Genomic DNA, 17,718 nt, shown 5'->3' with positions numbered 1-17,718 from the left:
GGGTCTGTAAGTGTGTGTGTGTGTGTGTGTGTGAATGTGTGTGTCTGTCTGGGTCTGTGAGTGTGTGCGTCTGTGTGTGTGAGAGTGTGTGTGTGTGTCTGGGTCTGTAAGTGTGTGTGAGAGTGTGTGTGTGTGTGTGTCTGGTAGAGATAGTGTGTGTGGGTGTGTGTGTGTGTGTGTGTGTGTTTTGGGGGGAGGCTCAATCACAGCTCCCTAGGTCCCACCATGAATGCATGTCAGTGGCCTTCCTCTGCTGTCTTCTCTTCATCTCACACCCAGATCATCAGCAAAACCCCAGATTGTTCTCTTATATAAAGAGCAATTGATCTTTTCCTTAGATGTTTTGGCACCAGCTGATATTCAAGTCTGAGATCCCATCTTCCATTCTAAGCCTTTGTCAAAAGATTTTTCCAAATAACTTGCCCGCTGTCCTCCTAGCTAACTGGTAAGTCTATAACGTTTGACCAAGTTTTCAGTAACTGTTATTTCCCGCACATTCGCTTTCAATGTACTAACTCCTCCTTGATCCCCTTCTTTCCCTGTCACCTGGCAGATGCCACCACATCTCTGAATTCTCCCTGAAGAATAGAATCCAGAAAGCAGAAAAAGGGGCCATTGGAGGCATTAAAGACTGACTTTTCTGAAATCACAGTTCAGCCAGTTCCCGCAGGAAGCCAGGGTGCAAGTCCTTCAAACTTGTGGTAAATCCCCACTCAGACCCAGCCGGCATCGGTAACAAGGGGGTTGGCTCTGAACTGAGAATCTAAAAATGTTCAAGAACAAAGGAACCAATCAGGCAATAAACACATCAGGAGGAGTCATCCAAGTGCAGAGGGAAAGGGGAAGAAAAAAACCTGTCTGAACATTTCCCTCCAGACTTCAAATCCACCCCTCCTATCACGCTCTGATAATCCCCTGAAGATCAAGCGCCCCATCGCCCCATCCATGCCGGGAAGAAAACAGTTGTCCAGTTTTCTTTTTTCCCAAGAAGAAAACAAGATTTCTCCTAATCTGTTCTACAGAATTCTAGAAATTGATGACCAGCTTAAAGAAAGAATAAAAACAAGTTTTAGACCGACAGTGCCCCACGTACAGTCCCTGCTGAGCTGCCACCGTCACTCCTAGATGACAAGTTTCCAAAAGGGTGAATGTTCATACAGCCCACCACATGAGAGCCAGACACCGCAGACTCTACGCGTCCCAAGGACAGAAACAGTCCGGCCATGGTGGTGCTTATACCTGAAGCAGAAAATTATGTAAACTGTAATTATTTTAGTCCACATCTTGAAGGAGAGCTACAGGCTACCGTCAGCGTGCAATGGGAGGCCTTGACCTGGCTTGAGGGGCCGGGGTAGGTGTGCTTAAGGAACATCTGAGTTGACGACATCCGTGAAGGTGAGTTAGTTCAAAGTATCAACCTCAGTGGGCTCCGGTAACCAGTTACTGAACCAAACAGTAATTGAGGTGTTGCTGTGAGGGTGTTTTCTAGGTCTGTTTAACATCTATCAGTTGAGTTTACGTAAAGGAGATTGCCCTTGAATAATGTGGGTGGGCCGCTTCTAATCAGCTGAAGGCCTTAAATGCAAAACCTGCGATTTCCCAGAGAGAAAGAAGCTCTGCTTCAAGGTTACAACATCGATGCCTGCCTTACCAGTTTGTCAGCCTGTCCTATGGATTTCAGACTTGCCAGTCCCACAATTGCATGAGCCAATTCCATGAAATTAGATAGATAGATAGATGATAGCCATTCTCTCTCTCTCTCTCCCTCTCTTTATCTCTCTATCTCTATCTCTATCTCTCCCCTCCCCCCCATTGGTTCTGTTTCTTTGGAGCTCCAAATGATATATCTCAGTGATTCTTAGTATATAGGCAGGTGCAGAGTGAAGAGAAGAAGCTAGGGAGGGTTTTCCAGGCAGAGGGAACAGCCTGTGTGTTAGCTCCGAGTACCAACTCTCATATCATGCCTTCAATGCCAGTGGCTCCTTTTTTCTGCTTTTTGGATTCCTCAGTTGATTTCTTTTACTTACCTTCCTTGCAGATACCTTGATGCACCTCTAGGTCCTGCAGGTGTTGTGTCCCATCAACAACTGAATGAGTGGGGAGTCCAGGTCAGACCCTGTGCAGGCAGAAGGCCCATGAGCTTAGAGCCTGGCGTCCTGCACCTATGCCCAGATTCTCACTTCCCTGGGAATTCTTGGGCAAGTGCCACAGTCTTTATAGAACAGCAAAAACACCCAGGGTTGTTTTTGCTGTTCTATAAAGTGAGGGATAATGAGTTAGTATTTATTGAGCTCTTAGTATATTCCTTGCATGTTCTTTCAGCTATTCCCCTCCACAGCCTCATGAGGTGGGAACTACTGTTGTCCATACTTCATGGACGAGGAGCTGAATAGGTGAGGAGATGCTCACGGCTCCACAGTTTGCAGGTCTCAGGTGCAGGTGTTGAGCTCAGGTGGAGTCCCGCTTTGCAGCCTTCGCTCTCAGTCACCACACTAAGAGCGATCCCTGCGCTGTAAGCACTAGCTGTCAAAGGGCTTTCTAGCCCCCGTAAAGCTCCACGGATGGAGATGATGATTCTGTTGTTTTCCTCTTCCTCTCTGCAGAAGGCTCTGAGATGTTTCCCCAAATTGTTTTAAGTTTTGCCTTATTTTATTGAATGTTTATTTTCTGCAAGATCTCATTTAATTCTGGTGTCAGTCTTTCAAGGAAGGCATTTTCTGTTTTTTTTTAGGGAGAGGGACCCTTAGCCAGATAGGTAAAGTGAGGGGCCAGTAACGCACCCAAGATCACACAGCTGCAACACGGACCCAGGTTCCTCCGGGAGGAAGGTCCAAGCTGATATCAACTTCCTATGTATCTGACACCCCTGCGGGTCGCTCCGCCATTCACGCTTTGACAGATTAGGACTCAGCCGTGGGCAAACTACGGCCCGCAGGCCGGATCTGGCCCGTTTGAAATGAATAAAACTATTGAAAAAAAAAGACCGTACCCTTTTATGTAATGATGTTTACTTTGAATTTATATTAGTTCACACAAACACTCCATCCATGCTTTTGTTCCGGCCCTCCAGTCGAGTGTAAGAACCCATTGTGGCCCTCAAGTCAAAAAGTTTGCCCACCCCTGGAGGTGGTGCCGGCCCTAGCACTTCAATTTCTTCCTCCCTGGACTTTCCATTTTAAGGGAGGAAGCAGTTTCATCAGCTTTGAAAGAAATTTACATGCATCCCTTTGAACACGTGCTCTCCGAGTTAAGATTTTGATTTATGGATCAGAGCTGCCTCCCTTCCTCAGCAGCCTCTGCGGCTTGCTGAGACATGGCAGCACGGGGAGCCCAGCCCTGTCTCCCTCCTTCCATCCTCCTGCACCACCTGGGGTCCCTTCTTTCACTTGTTTTTTCTCTTTTCTGGATATGTTGTCTCCTTCCCCCACTCACACTCCTGCTTGCCTGTTCTTTATCTTGCAGCTAAAGCTCTGGCCGCAGTGGGCTCTGAAGTTATGCTGGTGCTCTGCTGCCTGTGGAATAAACTCACACACACACACACACACACACACACACAGCATATGTCCCGATGGAGCTCCTGGTGTGTGTTTGCATGTGATTCTGGTGCAAAAAGGCCTCCGGACTCCAGGAGAGACTGAGGCCAGTGGTCTGGTAGCAGGTGTTTTCCTGGAGAGGGCTTCCTGCAATTCCTTTCAGTGAGCGCCAGTTGACTGCCTATTGCAGTGATGGCGAACCTATGACACGCGTGTCAGGTGACACGCGAACTCATTTTTTGGGTTGATTTTTCTTTGTTAAATGGCATTTAAATATATAAAATAAATATCAAAAATATAAATCTTTGTTTTACTATGGTTGCAAATATCAAAAAATGTCTATATGTGACACGGCACCAGAATTAAGTTAGGGTTTTTCAAAATGCTGACACGCCGAGCTCAAAAGTTTCGCCATCACTGGCCTATTGTGTGCGTAGATGCTGCTGATTTCTTATGCATAGGCATTGTGTAGCTTTCTCCACATCAGAATTTGTAAGGGTGCTTGGGAAAGGTGAAGAGGTCAGGGGACGAGGAGAACAGAGGTAAAGGCAGTGGATTTTGCAATGCATTCCTGGAAAGATAAAGGGTGTGGCAGCAGGGCACGCCCTGGCCCTGTCTGCAAGTGCCAGAGAGTGTGGGGCAGTCCCGCGGAAGTGAGGGGATGATGGAACTGGTGGAAATGGAAGCTGTGTTGAGGTTTATAAAACCCCAGGTACTGGAGAAGAGCATCGAAAAAGAGAATAGGGCGCTTTGATGGGACTGTTTTGATGTTACGGATTTGTGGCTTAAAACAGAAACCTTTAAATATCCAGTTTTTGTTTCTTGAACAGTCATGGGAGCAGACATTGTCCTTAGCCCCTCCCTTACCTTGTCTCTAAACCTCAACCCAGGAATGAGATTTATGACCCCTTTTCTGGTGCCTTCAGGTCTCCCCATATCCCTATATTGTGGTTCATCCCTAAGCCTGTGGTGCCAGAACTCCACTTGCTTCTACCAAGAAATCCTGCTGAGGGAGTAAACCTGCGTGAACACAGACGGCTCTTTTATAGCGTACGGAGAGGGAGAGGGATGAGGTACTGAAAAATGTCCCAAAGCTTTTGTTTACCTGGAACAGCTGACTTACCCTGTACCTCTTAGCGTGCTGTGAGTCTTACAAAGAGGGACCAACAGGAAGCAGTGGTACTGACAGGTTTTGACTTAAAAGTCTATTTTGCCTGATACAAGTCTAGCTACCCCTGTTCTCCTTTTGTTCCCATTTGCATGAAATATCCTTTTCGATTCTTTTGCTTTCAGCCTATGTGTATTCTTAAATCTTTTTAAAACAGCATTTAAAAGTTTCTTATAAACAGCATTTAGTTGTATCGTGTGGTGGTTTTTTTTTTTTAAATCCATTCAGCCACTCTATATTTTTTGATTGGGGAGTTTAATCATTTACATTTAAAGTAATTATTGATAGGGAAGGACTTAATATTGCCATTTTGTTAATTGTTTTCTATCTACCTGGCATTTATTTTGTTCTTCTTTTCTCTCCTGCTGTGTTCATTTGTGTTTTATTGATTTTTTTGAATAGCTATGTTTTGATTCTCTTCTGTTTGTTTGTGTAGATTCTACAGATATTTTTGTTGTTGTTACCATGGCACTTATATGAAACACTAGAAGCCCGGTGCACGAATTCGTGCACAGATGGCTCTGGCTGGCCTGCCCCGATCGGACCAATTTGGGCCAGCCAGCTGGGGGGAGGGTCCATGGGAGGTTGGCCAGCCAGCCCCACCCCCATCAGGCTGGTTGGCTGGCCACAGTGTGCATCATAGCAACTGGTCGTTCCTGTCGTTGCAGTTGCTTGGCTTTTATATATATAGATGTTATGGTTCTAATAGCATAGTTTAAGCTGATAATGTCTTAAATTCACAAGAGGAAAAAAGGGGCATTGTATAATGAACAAAAGGGTCAATTCACCAGGAATATGTAACAATTATAAATATATATGCACCCAACATCAGAGTACCTACGTATATAAAGCAAACATTCATGGAATTGAAAGGAGACATAGACAGCAATACAATTGTACTAGGAGACTTTAAAAGCCCACTTTTAATAATGGATGAACATCCAGAGATCAAATTAATAAGGAAACAATGGACTTGAATATAGACCAAATAAACCTAAGAGACATGTATGTCACATTACTCACAACAGCAACAGAATATACATTTTTCTCAAGTTCATGTGGAACATTTTTCAGGATAGATTACAGGTTAAGTTACAAAATGATTCTTAACCAGTTTAAGAAGATTGAAATCATATCCAGTATTTTGACTGTGATGGAATGAAATTAGAATCAATAGCAGAAGGAAAACTGGAAAATTCACAGATATGTGGAAATTAAACAACACCCTTATGAACAACCAGTGGGTCAAAGAAGAAATCACAAGGGAAATTAGAAAACATCTTGAGACAAAATGAAAACACACCACACCAAAACCTGTGGGATGAATAGGAGTATTGGAGGGAAGTTTATATCAGTAAATGCCTACATTAAAAAAGAAGAAAGAGTTCAAATAAAAAACCTAACGTTAACTTCAGAGCACTAGAAAAAAGAAAACAAATTCACCCAGAGGTTGCAGAAGGAAGAAAATAATAAAAAGTAGAGAAGAAATAAATGAAATAGAGAATAAACAGTAGAAAAATCTCAAAAAAACAGAGAGTTGGTTGAAAGTTTCAGAAGGAAGTGCTACCATATGTGACTACATGGGTGAAACTTGAGGACATTATGCTAAGTGAAAGAAGGCAGACACAGAAGGAACGCTGTATGATTTCACTCATGAGCTATCTAAAATAGTTCAACTCCTGGAAGAAGAATGTAGAATGGTAGTTGCCAGGGTTGGGGAGAGGGGAAATGGGGTAAGTTGCAACTCAAAGGGGTATAAAGTGTCAGTTATGTAAGATGAGTAAGTTGTTAGAAATCTGTTGGGCGGTACCATGCATGTGGCTAACAGTACTATATTATATACACTTAAAACTTCGTTGAGAGTAAATCTATTAAATGTTCTTGTCACAATGAAAACAAATAAAACAAGTAACAAAAACAAGAAAGCCACATTGCAGTTCATTTGTTTTGCTGGAGAAAGGCTGCTTGTTACAATGCAAAGGTCTCCAAAAGGGACGCGGGGTATGTGGCTCCAAGTCTCATTTCTGCTGCTTGCTAGTTTTAAATCCTGAAAAAAGTAATTTGGTGGCCTTGGATTTCTTCAATCTGTAAATTGAAATGAAGATGATCTGCCTGACCTGCATCATCACAGGATTATTACTAATCTAGATTACTTTGTACATTCCAAAGCCTTTCCAAAGATTCTGAACCACATAATTTGGTTCAGAAATTATTTTCTCACTTCCTCATGAATATCCCAGGGTTCAGTGAGGTACAGTGCCTTGCTTAGGGCCACACAGCTAGCAAAGAATGGAACTGAAATTAGAATCCAGGTCTTCTGGTCTCTGCTAGTATGGCTTCCACATTGTATAATTTAAGGAAGGACATTGACCTCGTCGATGATGTTTTTTCTTGTTATTTCTGAAATTTCTAAAATTAGTGTTATGTCTTGATCGGTTTTCTGGAGACCTGCTTTCTTATTGGGTTAAGGCATTTGAGAGAGGTTGACAGTTGGGTACTGACTTAGGGCCCTAGGAAATCTCTGTGTATAGGCAGACAAGCGTGTAAAGATGTTGTTCTTCTCTAAGGGAAAGATATAGGAGAAGTGGAAGGCTTTTTGCTCTTCCTCTTTTCCTCCCAGTTTTCTTCAAGGAATGAACAAGATGATTAGAAAATATTCCACATGTGATTGGACACTTTTGCTTGAACATGGTCTGCTTAGCAGTTCTTATATCTGATGCATGAGCCAAAATCTAGCCCGTACACAGAGAGCCCACATGCAATAGAGGACAAATTCAATCCTTATTGCAAACAAAGAAGCCTTCCGCATAGAGATCCTTGAAATTAGTACCTAGACCAGAACCCATGGGTCCATCTTTCAGACTTGTTTGTTCTGGGGACTTTTCAGAAGTAGGGTCTTCTGAGCTCTGGGCAAGTAGTTCAGTTGCTTAAGAGTGTCATCCCAGTTAGCCAAGGTTTTAGGTTCAATCCCCTGTCAGGGCACATGAAAGAATCAACCAATGGAAGCATAAATGAATGGAACAACACATTGATATTTCTCTCTTCCCTCTTCCTCTCTCTCTAAAAATATCAATAAATAAAAAATAATAATAAAAACCTCAAAGAATAAGAGAAGAAGTAAGGCCTTCTGGGTTAGGATCCAAAGCTTTGCTGGTATTAAAAAGCACACCTCTACATTAAGATAACAATCTTATCAGGGAACCAGTCCATTCATGCCATCCCCTCATCCTGGAAAATCTCTCAGAACTCACAACTTTGCACTCATAACGATCTCAACAATATTTTTTAACAATTGTGCCATCAGCTAGTCCTGGTGCAAGGGTCTCTTAATTCCGAAGTCTGGACATTCAGTTCCTGGGGTCATCCGTAGTGTCTGAAGCCAGAGGATAGGTGAGAATGAATGAAGAAATTCATAAATTTTCACAGAAAGGTTGGGGGAGCTGGTGGGACATGGAAAAGCTCTTAGAGAAAAGTTGACAGATGAACAAATGAATCCCTTAAAAACATTTAGGGTGTAAAAAATTAATGCAACCAGTACTTGGCCCCAGAAGCATTTCAGATTTTTTTGTTGACTCCAAAACATTTAAAAAAATAGTTAAGCAATGTTTCATGACCTAGAAAAGCTGAGTTTTCCCCCAGTCCCGTGTTATTTGTGAAGAGCTCAGAAGAGTCCTCACAGAACACATCTGCAGGGACTCCATTAAGGACGCCCCTGGTTGGTTCTGGGAGAGGACTGGAAACAAAAGCCCAGTAAGAGTCTCCTCAAGTGAATGAACAGGTCGTGGAAGTGTGTCCCTATTGAATTGAGTTGCGGTAGTCACTCTCCTGGAAAAGGTACCAGTGTTTCAGCAGAACAAAGGAAACAAGGGTCTAAAATATAAAGATGACACGCTGCATTATAATGACTACCACACAGAGAGAATTGCCCATCTGCTCTGTTATAGAAACAACAGGGTGTAGTTTGGAGTTGCAGAGACAATTAAAGTTAGGGTAGACTGAGTACCCAGAATGATCAAGGTAATGACTTAGAAAGGATAGGGCAAGGAGAGAGAGAGAGCGAGAGAGAGAGAGAGAGGCTCTGAGAGCCTGCTGTGCCCCAGGCACTCATTGTTTTCATATCTTTTCATCTTAATATTAATTACCATAAAATATTGTTAATGCATTTTAAAGATTAAAAAATTGAAGATAAAGATGTTGAATAATTTGTGTTAAGGCCGCATAGCTGATAAATGGTCAATATCTTGATTTGAATCCAGATCTATTTTATTCCAAGTACATGCTATAAAAAAAATTGCGTCATGGATTCTTTGTTGTTGTATTTTTCTGAAAAATCTATACATTTTTCTAAGTTTAGGTCTTCTAACGTTGAGACTTGTTTAGGCGTAGTTCCAGAAGGGTTGCTGGCTATTCTCTTTAATACCTTCTATAGACACCAGAATATATCAAGTAAGAATATCCTTATCTTGGAAATATGTAAGACCATTTTATTTTATTTATTGATTGGTAATACAGTTTTCTAGAGTTGGAGATCCCTTACCTTTTCTTCAACTGTTGTCTCCCCTCCCTAAGATAAAAGAGAAAGAACCACTGGACTGGCATCCATTTGTTTTTAATTCTAATACTGGCTGAGCCATTTCTGGTTTCATGAGTATGGGGTAGTTCACATAACATTTCTTTGGTAGAATTTTATAAACCAAAATCAAATAACATTTTCTGTGACCTACTTATATAATTGTTACGGGGATCAAATAAGATACTGCAAAATGACCCACCAATATATGAAATTATTATTGTGATTCATTTGTAAAGGTCCTTATCTTTCAAATAAACAAATTTTGATAATATGCCTAAATAAATGTTACATTGACAATTAACAGCGCTTAAAATTTTTATGACCTTCTGGAAATCTTCATATCTCCAGATGGTGTTAATCTGGAAATTGTGAGGGACCCTTTAGGGCAGGGTTGGGGAACGTCAGTATAAGGCCTGTGAAATCATTTGGTCTGGCCCTGCCAAGGCATTAGAGGTGAGTTAGTTAAATGTTTGACGGAGTTGATGGCCCTCGAATGATGTTATAAATATCCAAATGGCCCTTGGCAGAAAAAAGTTTTCCAACCCCTGCTTTAGGGGATCCATGAAACCTTTGCTATTATATTTAGAATTTTGTGAAAATATGGTTTCTGGGAAGAGAGTTCATAACAGTCATCAGATTTACAAAATGAGTTCATGACCATAAAAATGTTTAAAAGTACTTAGGGTCTAGGTGTCTACACTGGGGATCGAGCCCGCAACCCAGGCATGGCTACGTTCCAGAAGGGTTGCTGGCAGTTCTCCTTGACTGGAATCGAACCTGGGACCCTTCAGTCTGCAGGCCGGCGCTCTGTCCACTGAGCAAGACCAGCTAGGGTGTACCTTGTTTCTTTTAGAAAGACTTGACCTGCTACATAAGCCATAGTAGATCCTTGTTGGATAAAACTCAGCTTCTGTTAAGGCCAGAAGAGTTACCCAAGTAGGTAGGCATGGGCTACCTTAAGACAGAACTCAGGAGAGGGCTTCAGATGACCAGGAGAGCTGTTGGACCAGTAGGAGTAGGAGCTCTTCGTGGTTCTGACGTGAGGAGCACACCTGAGCCTGTGTGCTGAGGGCTCTAACACTGCTTTGCTGATTTCTGGTTCTACCTTAAACCTCCTTACTCTGGCAAGCTTGCTGTTATATTCCTGGATGCTTAGGCTTTATGTTGAACTTTATTAATAATAAAAACAAAAATTATATGGTGCTTACACTTCTTAAAAGGCTGTTAATTTCCATTAATGTATTTAATCATCCCATTAAGCCAGTGAAATTGGAACTGATGATTTCACTTTCCATTGCAGGTAAGGGACTTGAGTCTTCAAGGTTAAGTGACAAGCTTAAGGACATATATTTTAAAGCAGCGGTCACCAACTGGTGGTCCCGCGAGGTCCAAAAGATTGGTGACCATTGTTTTAAAGGTCTCATCAGGGAATTGAACCCAGGCCTTCTAAACCAAAGCCCATAATGTTATTTTATGTGGTTACTGTAGGGTCTAAAATACTTTAGTCATTATTATAAGTCATTGCAGTAGATACGCAATGAAAAAATAATCTGTGGTTCAAATAGATTTGGGAAACATTAAATATAATAACCCCATCTATGTAATTTCATAATGCATGTTAGAATATTAAAGACTTTTAATAGCTTAATAGGAAAAAATCCCAGTTTTTTGTTTGAATTAGAATTTTTTCCAGTTTTTTCAGACCATAGATCACTTGTTAGTATGAAGCATCCATTTATATCAGATGTGATACCATTATTTCATAAGACACGGGGGAAATATTGCCTCATTCCATATTCTGACCCTTGACCTCTCAGATTCAAACTGTATCTTCTCCATAGACTGTCACACAGCCATTGGACGTATCCAGACAAGGCCAGTGGCTAGCTGGAGGGATTTTCCAATATTGAATACATGTTGCCGCACCATAACTGTCCTCTCACCAGGCTCAGTGACTGAAGAAAATGATTTCAGTATTCGCAAGAACTGTTGTGTGGAAAGATATCCAGGGCTGATGATCCAGTGTGATTCCATCTATCTTATGGCCCGTAGTTTGTTTTTAAATTACAAGCTTCTAAATGCCCTGTAGTCATTCATTATTTATCAAACTTCAGTGCACTCAGTGGCCCTCTCCTGTGAAATGACCAGCTTTGAATCACGTTATTTGTGGTGTGGTGGTTATTAGTAGCTGCTCAGATTGGAAATGTTAATAAGAAGTTAATTAGGCAACACAGCTGGAAAGAAAACAGAAAAAATAGTCCTGGGCAACGCAAAGGAAACGCGGCCCACATTTCACCCTGCAAGAGTGGCAAACTCTGATCTATGCCATGTTAAAAGTCTCCTCTCTATGTTCTGAGTAACCCGCCTTTTGATAGTCGATCTTTGACAGAGAAAGGCAGCAGACATTATTGAACAGTCCTGGGCATGGTGAAGAGAGAGTGGAGGAACAGAGACCGGTAAGATTAATTCCTCTCCTTAAGTTTCATGTGCTCTAGCGACCTGTGATAGATACGCACCACATTGCCCATGCATCCTAGAAGACAGATAAAACAGGTTCGAACCACAGAAGAGGGGGAAGACATTCTTAGTGGGTGGAGACCTGGGAAAGCTTCACTAAGGAGCTAACATTCAAATTGCACTTTGAAGGAGGATAGGAAATCTCTCCCTGCCTGCCCCCTCAGTGTCGTCTTATGCCACTGTCCAGCCTCAGTGGCCTTTTCACTGGCTCAGTCCTCGGGCCCTCTGCACATGCTGTTTCTTCTGCTTGAAACCCTTGCCTTCTTTCACCTGCTAACTCTGACTGCCTTCCAAGTCATGGCTTGACTGTTATTCCTCAGAGAGGCTTTCCCTGACCCCCCAACCCACCCCCACCCCATAGCCATTGCATCTGTTGTTTCACTCATGGCATTTTGACCATTTCATTTGTGGCAGATATCTGACCTTTTTCCTTCTGTATTTTTTTCCCTTTGTATACCACTCTTCCAAACTGTTTTGTGGGTCTGTTTTTTTTTAGTGCTGAATCTTTCAGTGCTTGCACCCAAGAGCTGCTCAATAATCGGCTGTTAAGTGGACGAGTGAAAGGAAGGGGGCATCCGAAGGTGAATGAGAATCCCCAGCAAAGGCTTGGGTGGCGTGTATGTAGTGGTGGGTTCTGAACTGTGTGCATTTGGTGTGTATAGGCTGTGTGTGTGTGGGAGAGTGGGGTCGGGGGAGAATCAAGCCCTTTCTCTACCTGGAAGTGGAGAAGCTCAAATGAGGGTAAGGATAAGGGTGATACTAGGTCCCATTCAAAAAAGTGAAGCGTTCTTTGGGGCAAACAGAGGTAGTGCGTTCTGGGCTCTTGAACAGGATATTTGGTTTTTGGGCTCATCCTCTCTTGGTTCACGAAGCTGGTGTGGGAAGCCAGGCTTGGGCTTTCCTCTTGCAAGGAGACACCTTTGTCCTGGCGGCTCTGCATCTCAGAACCCTCCTCCTCCTTGATGCAATTGGTGTGATTTTGGCCGGGGGAGGGGGTGCTTAGCTATCCATTCCTCCTGGTGCCATTTGATGGTAGGACGTCAAGGCACAGGATTAGGGTGTGGGCTGGGGAAGGGATTGAGGACGGACCTGGGTCTTCTTGGATTTAGTATCTTAGGCCCAAAGTAGACTAGAAACCTGTGATGCTTTACATCAGGTCAAGCACAGCTCGTCAGAAGTGGGGGTCCACATAGGACCTGGGAGCAAATGCTTATCAGGGAAGGATAGTCATAGCTAACATTTACTGAGCTCTAGCCATGTCAGGCACCGTGCCAAGTCCTGGATGTGCATTTTCTAACTTAGTCCTTGCAATACATCCTGTGAGTAAGGTCCTATTATTATGCCCATTTTATTGAGGGGGAAAATTAGGCATTGAGAGTGAGGCAGTCTGGGGCTTACTCACCGGAACATAGTGAAACGGGTAGATTGCGCACCCTGAACCTTTAGCCTGCTGTGCACCTAACTCTGGAATCTGCAACCACACTAGGCAGCAGCTCCAAGATTTCGAGCTTGGGATCCCAGCCATCTCTTCCTCTCTCTTCAGACCTAAGGAACAGGCTGGTCCACAGAGGGTGGGTGAGTTGAGGGGTGGAGTACATGGGCTACATGGATATGAAGGCTTTCGAATGCTATGCTAAGACATCCTGATTGGAACATTGAACCCATTGGTTGTTTAACCAAGGAAATGGCACGCGAGAGACTAAGGGACAGAGGGCAGCAGTTGGGAGTTGGGCACAGAAAGCTGCGGTAAGTGCCCACCAAGTCAGAAAGGGCATTGTGGTGATGAAGGGACTAGAGGGATATTTCAGGGTAGAACTGGCAGGACTTGGCCACCAATGGGTATGGAGAGAGCTGTCTGTTTCAGTTAGTGATGAAATAAATACACATTCGCACATCCCAACCACACATAGCTGATTGGTCGGTATTTACATAATCCTCACTTTACTAACAAATACGAATTGGCCCTATCTCTGAAGAATCATGAGTTCCCGGGCTTCTCTGATTCATCAGACTGTGGTTAAGAAACGAGCGTTGACATTAAAGAATGAAATCACTTACATAGGATGCTGTGTTTCTGTCACACTAGGTCTTAAGAGCCCAAACATGTTTGCTTCTGTGTTATTGCAACATAATATTATTATGACTTGGTTCATCTAGGGCTCGTGTTCTAGCAACTTCTCCTAAGTATCTTAGGGACACATTTAAGAAATAAAGGACAGGTACAATAAGTGTAAAGATAGATTTAAACCAATTAAAATGAACAGAAGAGGCTTTTGAGCTGACCTACCTTGCTAACAGAGTGCTTAACCAGTTGTTTATGCTGCATTTCTGTATCTGTACATCTATGTTGCTTTTGTTTTAGTTGTTATTGAACAAATGAATGAATAAATAAATGCAGTTTCGCTGATCAGATATGGAATTTTATTCTGAGTTCCCTGGTAGCTAGGGGAAAAGGGGAAATGTGGTATATAATATATTCCACATTATATGACTGAAGCAGACATATTTTTTGGAACAAATGAGGTTTTGTCATGGCAAGGCATTCAATGAGGAATTTGTTTTTATTAGACCTTTATATAAGATATCTTGAAGTAGATAATGTTAATAATATATTATTGATTTTTTAAAGAGAGAAAGGGAGAGGGATAGAGAGTTCGAAACATCGATCAGCTGCCTCCTGCACACTCCCTACTGTGGATGTGCCCGCAACCAAGGTACATGCCCTTGACCGTAATCGAACCTGGGACCTTCATTCTGCAGGCCGACGCTCTATCCACTGAGCCAAACCAATTAGGGCGGATTTTTTTTTTTTCTGTGCTTAAAATTCTGTGGTCAAAGCAGGGGTACAGAATTATTGTGTTATGGTACAAGGGGCCCAGCAGGCAGAAGAAGCACTGTGGACTGGTTGTTAATATAATGGGTTTTAGAAGTGAGGGACTTATGTTTTTACCAGAACAATAGAGATGATGATGATGATGATGCCGATGGTAATGATGACGATGATGGTGATGATGATGATTATAATGATACCACCTACATCATAGGACTATTGTGAGCATTAAATGAGATAATGAATAAAAATGTGCTTAGCATAGCAGCTGCCACAGAACGAATGTCCAATACGTGATAGCCCCAAATCAGAGGAAGTCTGACTGCATGCTTGGGACATAGGTGACTGTATTGTTCGCATGAGCCATTTGCCATTTCCACCGTGTCCGCTCCCTCTGTTGACATCCTATTAAATGTGAGTAGCACACTGGTAATGAATGACTAGTCCTGATCCAGTCCTTTGTTCTTTGTCCCTTTTTCCCCCTCTTGGGTCTCCTCCACCAAATGCAAAACAATTGTGTGACTGTACAAGTTCCACTTGCCAGTGAGCTCAGACAAATGTGATTTCACCCATTTTCCATTGCATGGCATTGTGCCTCCTTTTTTTGAGTAAATCTTAGGACCTCATATACATTGCAAGTTTTCCAGGGAAGCTCTACTGCCCAGCTCAATTTATCCAACACCCATGTTTGGAGCAATCTAGTATGTTCTTAGGCCAGTGGTCGGCAAACTGCGGCCCCTTGAGTGTGGCTCTTCCACAAAATACCACGTGCGGGCGCTCATGTCCAGTGCGATTGAAACTTCGTGGCCACACTCAAGGGACCAAAGAGCTGCATGTGGCTCGCGAGCCGCAGTTTGCCGACCACTGTTCTAGGCTATGAGACACAGCAATGAATAAGCAAAGTTTCTGCCCTCTTGATGCTTAACTGTCAGTGGGAGAGACAGATTAAAACAAGTATCCAAATGAACAAACATGACAGGTTCGGATAATAAGCGTCATGCAGAAAGTGCAAAAGGGCCAGGTGAGAGAAAATGCGTGGACAGATTATTGACTTGGGCATCAGAGAAGGATGTTCCAGGAGGTAGTCATTGGACCAGGCTCTAAATGGGATGAGGGAGCCCAAATGCCATGTTCAGGGGGAAGGAGTTCTCAACAGGGAAAGAAGAGCAAGTGCAAAGCCCTGATGTGAAGTGAGCTGGAAATGTCCCAGGAGTAGGAAGAAGGCCAGGTGATGGGTGTGTGGCTAGGGAGACGGGGAGTGAGATGAGCAGAGGCCAGAGTTCAGGGCTGACAGTGAAGGGAACTCTACAGACATCAACAAAGACACTGAATCCTTATAGGTTCCTCGGGACAGAGTGAAGTTTTCATCTGCCTGGTGCTTCCCACACTTTATATCCAGACAGAGTTCCCGACATGTTTGCTACCGTTAAAGTCTTGAAAGATGTAACTCAATGCAGAGATTTCAGAATCATCCAACTTGGTCTTTAAATTAACCTGTTGGGATTCTAGCTATATGAGTGATGGATCTACAATTAAGAGAACGTAGTAGAAGTCTTATAACTTTTAAGTAGTTTTGTTAGGATCTGAATGTTCTAATTTCACTACCACTAAACTGAAGCTGCCTCTCCATTCTTCTGTGCCCCTTTTAACTGTCATGTTTAAACCAATAAATGGGTCTACGGAGACCTGGGGTTAGGTATTAACACTTTAAATGGTGAGGGTGAGTATACACTGTGTCACCATCATCATTGTCATTGAACAGTACTAAAAATAGTTATAATTTATTTAGGACATACTGTATCCCAGAAACATGCTATGCATTTAGCATACACCATTAGGTTTTCTTTTCCCAATAATCCTAAGAGATAATTGTAATTATCTGCCCCGAAAGTTGAATTAACTTCTCCAAGGGCACACAGCAGTAGAGCTGGAACTGAACTCAGGCTCATGATTGAATAGACTCTGAACAGCTCTGATGTTCACCTCCAACTACGTGAAACATAGACTGAGTCAGCGCTGGGGGGGCCACATGATGGAATAAGATTTAGTACATGACCTTGGGAAGGTCAAGGTATAAATGGGGAATCTCTGTTAAGAGAGTGTGGGGTTTTTTCACCTGCCCAGCCCTCCCAGCTAAGTGAGAACAGAGCGTGGTTGTGTTTGACAACTCGGGGAGCTCGCATCTGGTCATGAAGGCAGGTGGAGGAGGGACGGGGCGGAAGGAAGCCATCCAGCCACAGGTACGCACCAGCATCTGGGGAGACCGAGGGTGAGAATCCTGTGAGCAGTTAAGAGGCTTCACCTTAGCTTAGGAGATAAGTGGAAATTCTGATTTCCCTAGGCCAGACTATCGAACCACAATCCGGCTGTGGTTATTTATAGCCCCCTAACAGCCTTGTTTACACAACCTGCCTGGATGCAAATCAGCGGAGGGAAGCGGTGGAGGCGGCGAGGTGTGCAGCCTGAAGGGACTGGGGGATTGGATTTACTCATGTAGCGTTAGCGCGGCCACACATGACTGCCCACACTTCTGCAGCCCAGGGAGAGAAGGAGAACTGCGGTCCCCAGGACACCTGCCCAGTCTTTCTGCCTGAGCGAGAGGAACAAAAGGAGTGGCGTGGACTTAGATTATTCCAATCCCTTCTTCACCATCCGCCCGCCCCCACCTTTCTTCTCCAGCCCCATCACCCACTCTGTCTCCCACCATCCCTCCTGCAAGAACCTTCCCTTTCCAGTCTCTGCTGGCTCTAAACACAACGTGCTCTTTCATGCTTTTTCGCTCTAGCTCCGGCAGCTCCTTCTGCTCAGAATGCCCTTTGCTCTCTCTCCCCCCACCTCTCTCTTTACAAAGTGTGTTATATGTGCGACGGATGGGGCGCCAGATGGCTTTAGGTAATATGCAGTCAGAATTCTTACTTTATGCAAATATTTATTATCTCAGGCCTGAGCCAGTTTGAACAAAGGCACTGAATATATAATAGTACAGGTAGAATCTAGTTAGGACAAATACCTTGATGATCGCGTAAGGGTAGCTGTCATTTGGGAAACACAGCTCTTATTTATCGGACATGGTATGCCTTTTGTAACATGAGGGGCA

This window comes from Myotis davidii, unplaced genomic scaffold, assembly GCF_000327345.1.
Source record: "Myotis davidii unplaced genomic scaffold, ASM32734v1 scaffold964, whole genome shotgun sequence".
NCBI lineage: Eukaryota > Metazoa > Chordata > Mammalia > Chiroptera > Vespertilionidae > Myotis > Myotis davidii.
This window is presented reverse-complemented; position numbering follows the sequence as displayed.